Source organism: Haemaphysalis longicornis, unplaced genomic scaffold (assembly GCF_048455015.1).
Source record: "Haemaphysalis longicornis isolate Haplotype H1 unplaced genomic scaffold, Haemaphysalis longicornis Haplotype H1 scaffold_1, whole genome shotgun sequence".
NCBI lineage: Eukaryota > Metazoa > Arthropoda > Arachnida > Ixodida > Ixodidae > Haemaphysalis > Haemaphysalis longicornis.
Genome location: NW_027526203.1, coordinates 453,713,061 through 453,725,723, shown reverse-complemented (window position 1 = coordinate 453,725,723; position 12,663 = coordinate 453,713,061).

Here is a 12,663-nt window from a genome sequence, read left to right as displayed (position 1 = left end):
AGAGAGAGAGAGAGAGAGAGAGAGAGAGAGAGAGAGAGAGAGAGAGAGAGAGAGAGAGAGAGAGAGAGATAACTTTTTAATAAGGGCTGGAGAGGGGCAGCTCTGCTAGCGGCAGTGCTTGTTACGCCAGATAGGTATGATTACAACGCAGTGAAGGGGTGTGAGAGATTGGGAAGCCCACAAATAGAGAGAAAACAAATAAAAGGTACACGCGCTGAAGTGCAAGCAACAAAACTCTAAGTAAAGTTGAATAAAAAAATTGAGCAAATGGTGCCGAGCAAGCACAGAGCGTTGAATAAAAAAATTGAGCAAATGGTGCCGAGCAAGCACAGAGCGCCTAACAACAAACAGGAGAAAAAACGTGCATGACGACGCAAACGCGCACAAATGTAGCCATGCACACAATTTAAGAATTACGAAATTTTCTCTCCGGCAAAAAAATGCGGCAAAATTTTTGTCCCTAAGATTAGTTATTGTTGTTGGCCCAGGGTCCAGGAAAGTAAGTGACACAACTGAAGCCTTCTTCCACGTTGTACACGAGACAGGCAGCTAGCCGCTGTTGCTTTCTCAGCGGCAAATAACGGGCACATACACAAGTGCTCGGTCGTCTCGCGCACAGCGCACGTGGGGTACAGTGGTAAATCCTCCCACCCTATTATAAACTTGACGTTCCGGGGTTTAAGCCACGTTGAGACGCAGACGATTCAGTACACCTTCAGACGTTTTGGTTACGTCGGCTGGAAAACGGAATTTACAGAGAGGGTCAATGCCATGCAGAGGTGGATATATGCTGCGAGGGTCCTGCCACGTCAACATTTGCTCACTCCATCCAGTTCGATAGATAAGGGCACAGCCATCCCCGCGAGAGCAAGGAAGCTGTGTCGTGTTGCGTACAGAGTGGCCAACGCTGGCTGCATCAGATGTAGTATTTCCTTCTATCCCGAATGACCAGGCAGCCACGGAACCACGAGGTGATGGGCCGCTCGCACGGCCGCTGTGTGGATTTCACTCTTAAGCAACTTCTCCGCTTCACCAAACATAGTCATCCGTAGTGGCGTTGAAATAAAGCGTCAACCCAGATAGCGCCTTCTAAAGCGCAAGCCTTGTATGCCGAGTACTCCAACGCGAAACGTGGAATGCCTTGTAACTGCGGAAAAATGCGGAATTGCCGAAGTTAAACCATTTGTTCGCTTTTACAGTGCAATTGTAAATCACTGTAAGAAAAGAACAACCGACACGAAACGACAAGTCGTCGAATTCGGCTATTGACGGCCAAATACGGCAACCATGTGCGTTGCAGGAAATAAAAACCAACAAAAATTAGAAAGTAATCATCATCAGCCGCAGCCGCCGCCTATATAGGTCTACTGCAGGACGAAGGTCTCTCCCAGTGACCTTTACCCGCTTTTGTCCTGCGCTTTCCGAGTATATTCTTTGCCTCCGCATTTTTTAAAGCAAAGCTTTGTACCTCTACCCCCCAAGGGTTCTTTCGCGACCGTTGGTGTCACCAGAAAACTCCAGCGAACAAATAAAAGAATTTACTGGCACCGCCGGGAATCGAACCTGGAACTAACAGACTAACAAAGCGAGAGCCGGTTCTCTTACCGATTTAGCTACGAGCCCACGCGAAGACTGGGAAGACAGGTGGTGTACTCACCAAGCACATCTACGGGTTTACGCCCTGCGTTCTCGCTGAATGCCACGTGAAAGCGTCACGCGACCACTCACGCCCGTCTAGCGGCCCTGTGTGCACCTTGCTCATGTGCTAAGAGTTACAAAAATTGAAGGAAGCTCACACCAATGCATGGCATCTCACTTCTAGTACGCCAATGCGCTGAAGCCTTTGGCCTCCAGTGTTCACGTAAAAAATCACAGCTCCTTGTCACCCACCCTCACGCCAAATTAAGGAATACATTCAAATACTCCTTGACGGCCAGGCCATTACTCCAAGCCCCAGCATCAAGATCCTAGGCCTACATCTCGAGGCTAACACCAAGAGTAACGTCTCCTTGCGTCATAGCGATTCGGATGCATTAAGTAAAGACGCGTAGGCTGTGGGAAGGAGCCCGGATTGTATGAGCCGTAGGGTAGTTTGTTGTTCTCTGGAAAGGTCAGGGTAAGGCGAAGGTACGGTCTGTCTCAGAAGGCGATAATGCTGGGTTATCTCCCTGAACATGACAAGCGGGTGACTGTCCTCCTGCAGCTCCATAGCACGGGAGATAAAAGCGAAGGCTTGTTGGGTGGACGTATTTGTTGCCCTCCATTGAAGCGTGAGGGGGTGCACAGATGAGCTGAATGGAACCGTTCCGGGAGTGGATTTTTTAGCACGCGCAGTGCAGGTCAGAACACCAAACCCGACTGGTAATTCCAGTAGGCTTGCTGGGAATCGGTGACTACTTTCCGAACCCCTGGTTGAGTGAGAGCCAGGGTGATGGCTGCCTCTTCTGCTGCCGTCATTTCTTGGGTCCTAAGCGAGGTACACGCAAGGAGGTTGGTTCTGGACGTAGCTACGATGATGGCGTATTGCTGTCCTCGATGTTTGGAGGCGTCTGTGTAGATAACTGCATGATCCCCACCGAGGGTTGTGTTTAGCGCTTGAGCCCGTGCTTTTCGGTGACCCTCGTCATGTGAGGGGTTCATATTTCTAAGCAAAGGGAGCATCTTTAGTTTTAGTCGCCAAGAGTCTGGAAGTACGTCAAGCGGAGTGACATTCTGTGCCGCCCAGCCAATATGGTGAAGGTTGCGGGGACCCGCCGCAGTTCTGAGTCGGACCTTCTGGTTAGAAAGATGGCATTCTATCAGCTCTTCCACCGTGTTGTGGAGCCCCGTGCTAAGCAGCCTCTGTGTGGACGCACTCATGAGAAGACCAATGGCCTGCTCGACAGCCTTTCTAATCATTATATAAAGCATCTCTATGTTTTCATTGTCGAAAAGAAGACAGGGGGTGGACGTAAGAGACTCTCAAGAGGACAAAAGCTTCAATTAATCGAAAGGTACCGGATTCCTTTAGGCCTCGCTTCTTGGTGGCAACTTGCCGGATCACGTGTATCATTTGATTAATGCTGCTTTTGAGGCGCTGCAAGGAGACGTCACTCTTGGTGTTAGCCTCGAGATGTAGGCCTAGGATCTTGATGCTGGGGCTTGGAGTGATGGCCTGGCCGTCAAGGAGTATTTGAATGTATTCCTTAATTTGGCGTGAGGGTGGACGACAAGTAGCTGTGATTTTTTACGTGAACACTGGAGGCCAAAGGCTTCAGTGCATTGGTGTACTAGAAGTGAGATTCCATGCATTGGTGTGAGCTTCCTTTAATTTTTGTAACTCTTAGCACATGAGCAAGGTGCACACAGGGCCGCTAGACGGGCGTGAGTGGTCGCGTGACGCTTTCACGTGGCATTCAGCGAGAACGCAGGGCGTAAACCCGTAGATGCGCTTGGTGAGTACACCACCTGTCTTCCCAGTCTTCGCGTGGGCTCATAGCTAAATCGGTAAGAGAATGGGCTCTCGCTTTGTTAGTGTATTAGTTCCAGGTTCGATTCCCGGCGGTGCCAGTAAATTCTTTTATTTGTTCGCTGGAGTTTTCTGGTGACACCAACGGTCGCGAAAAAACCCTTGGGGGGTAGAGGTACAAAGCTTTGCTTTAAGACGTTAAGAACGACTCCTCCTCCTATGCCTAGGAACACAATCTTTCCCCTTGCTACAACGAGGTCTCAATGCCGAAGAACCACTAACTCGGTGGACGAAAAATCAACACAGTTATCTGAAAATACATGTGCGTTAAGGCGTTCGGTGGGAACATCCCACATAAACTTAGAACTCTGCTCAAATCGGGGAAACATCCACCCCATTGTGTGCAACCCAGCCATGTCCAATATGGCCAGGGGAGAACGTAAACATATTCCACTTCTTCGAGGCATGGGAGGCTGATTTATCCAGCTCTTTACCTCAAGAACAGCGAGAGCTGACTGAGAGGGCAAGGGAAGCAGCTGCTGCATCTGCGTAGACTCATTTTCCATTTTTGAGCTCTCTGCCATCTCTTTAACCCATTTTCCTAAACCACTATTTCTTCTCAACAAAGATGATCTTCTCTCTGTCTCTCTTTCTGAAAAAAGCATAATTGTTTAGCCTGGCCGAGTCATCACAGAATAAACATTTTGATACACTGACACTGACTCCTCCTTGCTCAAACTGACCAACACCTCACATTTGCAACCTTTCGCGCTCCCATTTTAAGCCACAGAAGCGCAGAGAGCCTTCGTCTCTCCTGGGACACGGTGATTAAAAACTCTGGTTTACAGTCTTTCCCTTTTCGATAACTCTTCTTGCTCTTGAAGCATACATCGGAAATGCAGCAGCTGCATACGAACACGCTCTGTGGGAGTCGAAGTATCGCTATTGCACCTTACATCTTAGGATACAAACGTAGATGTCTTTAACTTTTTTGTTTGCTCAGTGAGTGCCCCGCTTTGCGAAAAAAGGCGCTACAGCAGGAGGGTTACAGACTGGAATAAAACAATTCTGCTTTCATGTAGCACACTTGCTTGTCTTGCAGCCGGTTCCAATCTCTGATGGTCATCACAAAAAAGGAATGGTAACTTTCATAGCAGTACAGCTGTCCCTTCGCTTGTACCGCCCTAAAACAAACCGCGCAGCTCTGTTCTGAATTTTTTTGACCTTATCAATCGACCTGGCCTGCATCGGGTCCCACACAGGGCATGCGTTGTCCAAAATCGGTCTAATACATCTGAGGTAGGCCGTATTTTTTTTTAATTTGGGGGTGCCCATTTTAGATTCCTCTGAAAAAAGTTTAGAGCCCTCGCCGTTTTACCAATAACATGATCAACATTGCCATTCCATGAACAATCATGCCAAGATATTTGTGTGTTGGTTCGGTAGTAATAATATGCGTATCTATGGTGTACGCCGTTACTATTGGTTTTCTTTTTGGAAATACGCATGTGAACACACTTTTTGAGGTTCAACGTCATTGGCAACTTCTGGCAAACACGATCGTATAACACGATCTAAATCGTCCTGCGAAGAAGCACCATCACCTTTGTGCCTTACCTGTCTATATAAAACACAATCATCCGCAAATAAACCTATGCGCGACGAAATACCCAAAGAAATATCCTTTACAAAAATAAGAAATAAGAGTGGCCAAAGGAAGCAGCCTTGGGGCACGCCTGACGAAACGTTAACATACGATGAACACTTACCATTTAAAAGCATGCATTGACGCCTGTCCGACAAGTAATTGGCTATCCAGGTGAGTACAATGTAGTCGAAACTTCGAATTTGTAGTTTGGTGAGGAGAAGGGAGTGCGACACGGTATCGAAGGCCTTTGGAAAATCAAAAACACACAATCTGTTTGCCCACCTTCATAGACGTTACTAAGCTTGCCTGCTTGTTTCGCAGGTATATACTTATCTACGAGGGCTGAGAACGTGCCCTCAAAGTTAATCCATAAATCATTCACACTATAGTTTTCCGCAAGGGGCATTCAAATACAGGCAAATGGTCTTCTAGCTTTTCGACTATGCTTGTGTAGTCACCCCTATGAATAGAAAAATCTTTCTTGTTGGACGATTTGAGCTGCTTAAACTTTTTCTTTATTTGTGCAACAACAGGTCGCTGATTCCTGGAATAACATTGTCATTATTCACCAAGCTGGGTGAATTTGGGAACACAGGGTCAAGAACGTCATTATTTCGAGTTGGACAAGTAACACAATGAGTAAGGCCAAAGTTGTCAATTATATTTTTAATTTCTATGTTTACGCGGCACCCAGTGCCTTTTACACATATTCTTCACGCCATTCTAATTCTGACAGATTAAAGTCACCAGCAAGAATGAATGTTTGGCTTGAAACTTCCGAGATAATCAAATTAAATGACTGAAGTGTATTGTAGTCCGAGTATTGGGGTCGATAAAATGCACCTACAGCGAATGAAGAATTAGCTAGGGTAATCGCGCACCAAATACACTCAACATCGCACTGAATGTCTAAGGCAGCAGATTTCAAAGAACTTCGCACAATTAAAAATACACCACCCCTATGGCTTGGTCTATCTTTGCGGTACGCGACAAAGTCGCTTGGAAACACCTCACAGATGCTGATATCAAGGTGCAGCCACGATTCCGTTCCGATAACTACGTCAGCTTTAACAGATTATTAGTCCCGCGAATTCTTCCGTCTTATTCGTTACGCGTCTACAATTTATTAAAACAGCGACCAGGTTGTATCGTGCGGGTTTTTTTTTTTTTTTCAGGCATGCGTCATTTTTTTAGTAATGGAAGGACTTTTTTCTTCTCGTCATCGCGTACGCAAGTTTTTTCATCAAGAGAAAGCCTGTCAAAGTTCAGCCTTACTTGTGTGCTCTCTCTTTTGTGGGATTTACCATATTTCCACAGCTGCTTTCGCAATTACCGAGTAGCTGGCGCAAAATCCTTATCCTGATCCGACCCCTTAAATTTTTTCTCGTTCGACAAAATTTCTTGCTTTTCTTTGCACGAAGCAAAGTTTGCGATGATCGGTCGCTTTTTTGTATCTCGCTATACACCGATGCGATGTGCCCTTTGTAACGATGCGACTTCAATTCCAAGCTTGTCGCCAACGATTTTTGAAATCAATTCCTCGGATTGATCCCATGTTTCTGCTTTGTTTTCACCTGCTCCGTAAAACAAAGGGTTTCGTCTCCTACTTCTGTTTTCCAGGTCAACGTTCTTAGAGTGCAAATTCTTGAACTCTTTCTGCAGATGAACTTGAACTCTGCAAATTCTTGTACTCTTTCTTTACCTCAGTCTTCGAATTGCTTTTTACTCTCTCCGAGGCTGTCCTTTATGTCCGCTATCATTGCTTCATGCTTTGTGATCCGGGATTCAATAGAAGCTAGCTTATTTAAGATTTCAGTCTGCCCTTTTGGAAGGCTTTGTAATATATCCATTTCAACAGGGCCCGGGTTAAGTTCAACATCGCCGGAAAGCAACAAAAGTAAGAACAAATAAAATACTCTTTTAGCAAATAGAAAAGACATACTTCGAGGCGCTCGCGCTCTGTGCATCAGCTCTGTGCAATGGCAATGAGCATCAGCAAATGCCGAAGTGGGAGGATCCGGCAACGCACAAAATAGCCGAGATACCCGAACAGGATAATGCAAACTAATATGCGTGAACAACAGGGAAATCAGCTGCATATCCGCCAGCGGGCCGGCTCCAAATTCCACAAGGCAGGAGCGTTGCTCATCTATATAGCGTTCACTTTGGTCACATGGGCGTCGATGTCCTTAGGTGATTGGTCGATGGCAATCACTGACGTTCCGCCACGCGCCGAGCTCGACATCGAAGATAACTGGCCCAGAAGGCGTGGGATGTGAGACTCGCCGAAGATGACAGCATCGCTGAAGCTTCGTTTTCGCCATGCTTTAGATCTGCGCTGCCGGCAACCAGACCGAGCCAGAAGACAATTCCAAAACTTTCGAAAACCTGCGTAAACAACAGGGAAATCACCTGCATGTCCGCCAGCTTGCCGGCTCTAAATGACTCAAGTTTTACCCGTTTATCCGTAATCCTGAGTTGTCCCAGCCAAGTTTCCTAAATACCCGCTCCAGACATGCTGTGGAGAGCTTTGGCGAGTTGATATCTCCCTGTCGTACTCCCTTTCTGATCGGGACTACTCCGCGGATTTTTCTATTACATTAATAATTACACCAACTGGCCGGAACCGCTGCCAGAGCCCAGGTTCTTCTTGCCGACGCCCGGGAAATCCAGTTAGCATTTAAATAAAGTTTTATTTTCTGTATTTGACTAATTGATTACATGCACGTGATCTGTTATAGAGAATCCTCATTTAAACCCAGCCTGTCCCGGAGTGATTGGAAGACTAGGCTGTTTATTGATTGATTGATTGTGGGGTTTAACGCACCGACGCAACGCAGGCGATGAGGCGCGCCGTAGTGGAAGGCTCCGGATTAATTTTGACCACCTGGGGATCTTTAACGTGCGCCGAAATCTCGTACACACGGGCGTTTTTGCTTCTTTTCGCCTCCATCAGAAAAGCGGCCGCCGCGGCCGGAAATCGAACCCGCGACCTCGTGCGCAGCAGCGCAACGCCTTAGCCACTGAGCCACCGCGGCGGGTAAGACTAGGCTGTCACTTATGCGGTTAAGTGTTACTTTGGTAACAGCTTGTATACAACTGAAGGTAGGCTGATGATTTTTAAGCTATCTGGTATCTCCTTTGTTGTGAATAAAAATTGTGTTGGAAGTTTTGCAGGCCATGGGCACTTAAAGTCCTTGTGCATTTGGAAGATTCATAAACAAGCTTTTGTAGTAAAATGTGTCCTACCTCCTTTAACAGAACCACGGTTATGCCGTCGTTACCAGCAGCTCTTCCTCTTTTCATGCCCTTTAGGGCCTTTTATGCTTTCTCTTTAGCTACTAGTGGGACATCGCTAGCTAAGCTTGTAGGTTCAGTAGTTTCCTCTAGTCTAACACTGGAATAAAGTATGGTGTAGAATCGTTCCGCTACTTTTATTACCTCGTCCATGTTGTGCGTAATGTCACCTTGTTCGTCTCTCAGTGCATACAATATCTTTCCCAATTGCTAGCTAAAAGTTATAAAACCTAAAAATTAAGCAACGACATCAGCAACGAAATGAGAAACGTCCACGAAATCCAGTGCCACCAAGCAATCAAGTAATTAATTTGTTTATTTATACGTACAGTCAATTCACTTGGAATTATTTCCAAAAGGGTACAGTAATACAACATACAACCTTCTGCAAAGTTTGGTGAACAGGTTTGTGCCATCAGGCGAACTGTTTCAATGCATCATAACAATGATATAACTGTGAAATAACGCTGCAAAATGTCCACAAACATAGTCATGATTTTTAGTAAAGTTTGATCATCCAAAATTGCGGGGGCGATTTTTCGGCAAAGAGGAAAACGTTTTCACACGTTGGACTGTTAGTTATAGATTAGGTAGTTATTCAATCTGGTCGCTTGTTCGTTCGTTCGTTCGTTCGTTCGTCCGTTCGTCCGTCCGTCCGTTCGTCCGTCCGTCCGTTCGTCCGTTCGTCCGTTGGTCTGTCCATCCCTTCGTTCGTTCGTTAGTTCGTTCGTTTGTTTTTTGTTTTTTTTTTGTTTTTTGTTTGTTTGTTTGTTTGTTTGTTTCTTCGAGACATTTCTACGTGCATTTTGGCTTACGCCCTGCTTTTTGGATAGTGCTGGTGAGCGAGTAAAACAACCTGAGAAAAACAAGAACAAAAATGGCCGCGTATATGCTCTTTTCGTTGCAAATGTCGTCAAAAGACGATAGTCTTTGTAGACATTTTGCCAAGGAAATTCCCCCCTTTGCTTTCCCGCTCACCTCTCATGCTGTTCCTGTTCCGTCGCGCTCATTCCAAGGTAAACACACTAAAGGTTTGCTCAAGGCGATTTGAATTTACCGCGTTCCACTGCTACAGGGCGGGTTCCTTGATGCCAGCGCTGCAGTACGGCGGCGATGCGCGTGAATCGAGGCGGCCGACTTCAAGGTTTATAGAACCGCGCTGCCGTGCCCCACGTGCGTTCCAAGCAGAACGTGGAACCTAGCTAGTGGATCCTATTGTTGTTGCCGCCGCGTGATTTCTCATATGCCGGCAGGAGGTGGCGGGGGCAACAGCCGGCGGCGGTTTTCTGCAGTACATGTAGAATATCATTTGCTATCGAAAAACCAAGCAGCCATGAATTTTTTAATAAAGCAACACTGTAAATATTGCTTGTGTACTAATTTCCTGTCTTATATTTGTGTAATGTCTTGTTGTTGTTCAAAAAAGTTGACAACTATGAACATGTAAACCGGGCTTAGACGTTTACATTTGGCTGTGAGTATATAAGACTATTGCGCAGTATCCATTTTACTTTGGCCGAGTGGCTGAATCGAGTCACAGACAGACAGACAGACCAAAATGTCTGGGTTTAAGTAGCCCAAGAAAGACTATCGACTTTAAAAGAAAGGTGAGTGGCCTCTTCTAAGCCCAAGAAGTCGTGAGCTGCCTACGCTGCTTGGGCCCAAGCGATCTTGGCCTTCAGGCCGCGAGCGGGTCAGGTCGCGCTCCCACTGCTTTGGGTATGGGGAAAGGAGGGGTGTTGAGTGGTAGGGGCATTTCCGCACGAGTTGGTTTTGGTGCAGGGAGTCCGACATATGGGGCTATTACAATAGCACAGAGTGGGAAAGATGAAGAATAAAAGGGGTACGTTGAAGGAAGCCTCGTTTAGGAGTCTGCGCCAAAGGTGCGCGTCGTGAGCTTTTGTAGTCGGGTGAGGTGGGGGCAGTGGAGGCGCTGGCTGTTCGAAGGAACAAAATTTAAAGCAGTCAGCCCGGCATGGAAATGCTCGAGGTTTTAGAGAATGCCTATGTCATATGTTGGTTAAATTTTTATTTTTGATTAAGAGGAAGACGAGAGCACAGCTGGAAGACAGCCAATATGAAGACTGGACAGTGGACACGCATGAGCACTGAGCAGCAGCCACAAAATAATCTACTTGTTAATCAGTGGCACATGCGTGAGAAGTTTCGTCCTTTCTTTCATCGTGCAATATCCGGGGAGCTCAGACATGCTTTTCCCAGCCTGGTTATCCCCTTGGCTTTAATTATCTCTCGTGTGGTACGGTCACCTACATGCACAAGTTGTCCCACAACTTGACTTGGCTCAACGCTGTGACGTGAAGTCATCTTTTCAGTTCCGTACAAAAATTTTAAGTTCTGATTTATTGATTGATTGATTGACTGACTTATTGACTGATTGACTTATTTATTTATTTATTTATTTATTTATTTATTTATTTTTTTATTTATTTATTTATTTATTTATTTATTTATTTATTTATTTATTTATTTATTTATTTATTTATTTATTTATTTATTTATTTATTTATTTATTTATTTATTTATTTATTTATTTATTTATTTATTTATTGTGGGGGTTTAACTCACCGACGCTACACAGGTGATGAGGCGCGCGGTGTGGAGGGCTCCGAATTAATTTTGACCCCTGAGTACCTTTATCGTGCGCCGAAATTTCGACCACACAGGCGTTTTCGCTTTCGCCTCCATCAGAAAAGCCGCAGCCGCATCCGGGAATTGAACCCACGTCCTCCGGCTCAGCAGCAGCACAACGCCATAGCCACTGAGCCACCGCTGCGGGTTTTTTCAAGCTGTGCAGAATGAGCCACCCAGACGTCATTGGGGAAAAAAACTGCGGTACGAAGCACAAGAGGGTGTATGTTGAATGCGCGGAAACGGCTCTTTACAAAATTCACCCGCCGCGGTGGCTCAGTGGCTAAGGCGTTGCGCTGCTGAGCACGAGGTCGCGGGTTCGATTCCCGGCCGCGGCGGCCGCTTTTCTGATGGAGGCGAAAAGCAAAAACGCCCGTGTGTACGAGATTTCGGCGCACGCTAAAGATCCCCAGGTGGTCGAAATTAATCCGGAGCCCTCCGCTACGGCGCGCCTCATCACCTGCGTTGCGTCGGTGCGTTAAACCCTACAATCATAATCATCACACCTTGCGCTAAAGACATTTAAGACCTAAAAGGCAACTCGTAAAGGAACATTAATACACGGCGATTCCGGTGTCGTTCAAAAATGCGCTTTCTCCCCGCAGACCCATTGGCCACATGGGGTGCTCGTTTTCTCGATTATTAAGAAGCCAGCCCCTTGTCGCAATTTCCCTGAATCACGCCAATACGCAAGAAATTTTTTGCTCGGCACACCCAGAATCATTGTATCAGAATAACCGCGCGTGGCTGGGGCACCCTCCGACGTTTATTCTATGCCTTTTAACTCGGCGCTTCGTCTCGCATACGCTGTTCACGACGTGCGCTCCCCAGAAGGTAACGATTGAGAGTGGAGCACAAGTGTTACCCGAATTCCATGCTCCTCCGAAATCGGGGTTACCGCGGCTATCGCACTGGTACGGAGAGCAAGGAAAGGAACGATAAAACGTGGTTGTCAAGCCGATTGGACGTAATCGTTTTTGCAACTTTCGACGGCTTGGAACCGCACTCTCTGCCGACATGTACGCATATAAAATCGGCGGCTCCGAGGCTGAGCCCGCGCCCGGCGCTCGATTGCAAATCGATGCAAACGAGCGTCTCTGGCAGGCTGCCTCCGGCTCTACGCCTCACATTTTTCTCCCGCGGCTTCGGGGGGAGCCCTCATTGCTTCCGCCACCCGCTGACCGCGGTGCGGCCGGATACGTGATGTGTGTGGCAAAGCAAAAACGGGGTTCGATACAAAGTGTTTCGGCGGCCGCGGCCGTTCCGGGCCCGGGTCACGCATTTAATTGCGACACTTGCGCGCGGCCATGTCCCCCGCCCCGAGGGCATTGTAGCTTCTTCGGAGGCGGACCACGGTCGTCCGTCAAAAGAGGCTGCTTGTGTACAGAAGCGTTCTGCCAAGGACCGATATATCGCCAGCTCTGCAGGCGCTGGCGCTCCGCCGCTTCCTTCCTTGCGCTGCTCTTGTTTTTTACCCGTAGCAGAGCTTATGCCCCCGGTGAATGTCCGGGACCTCGGTCCCTTGGGCGCTTATTCTGCGCGAGACTCGCGGAATTATCGAAATTTCTTTTTTGGGTTTGTTTTTCTGCTTCCATGCATCTCGACATTTGCTGCGGCGAAT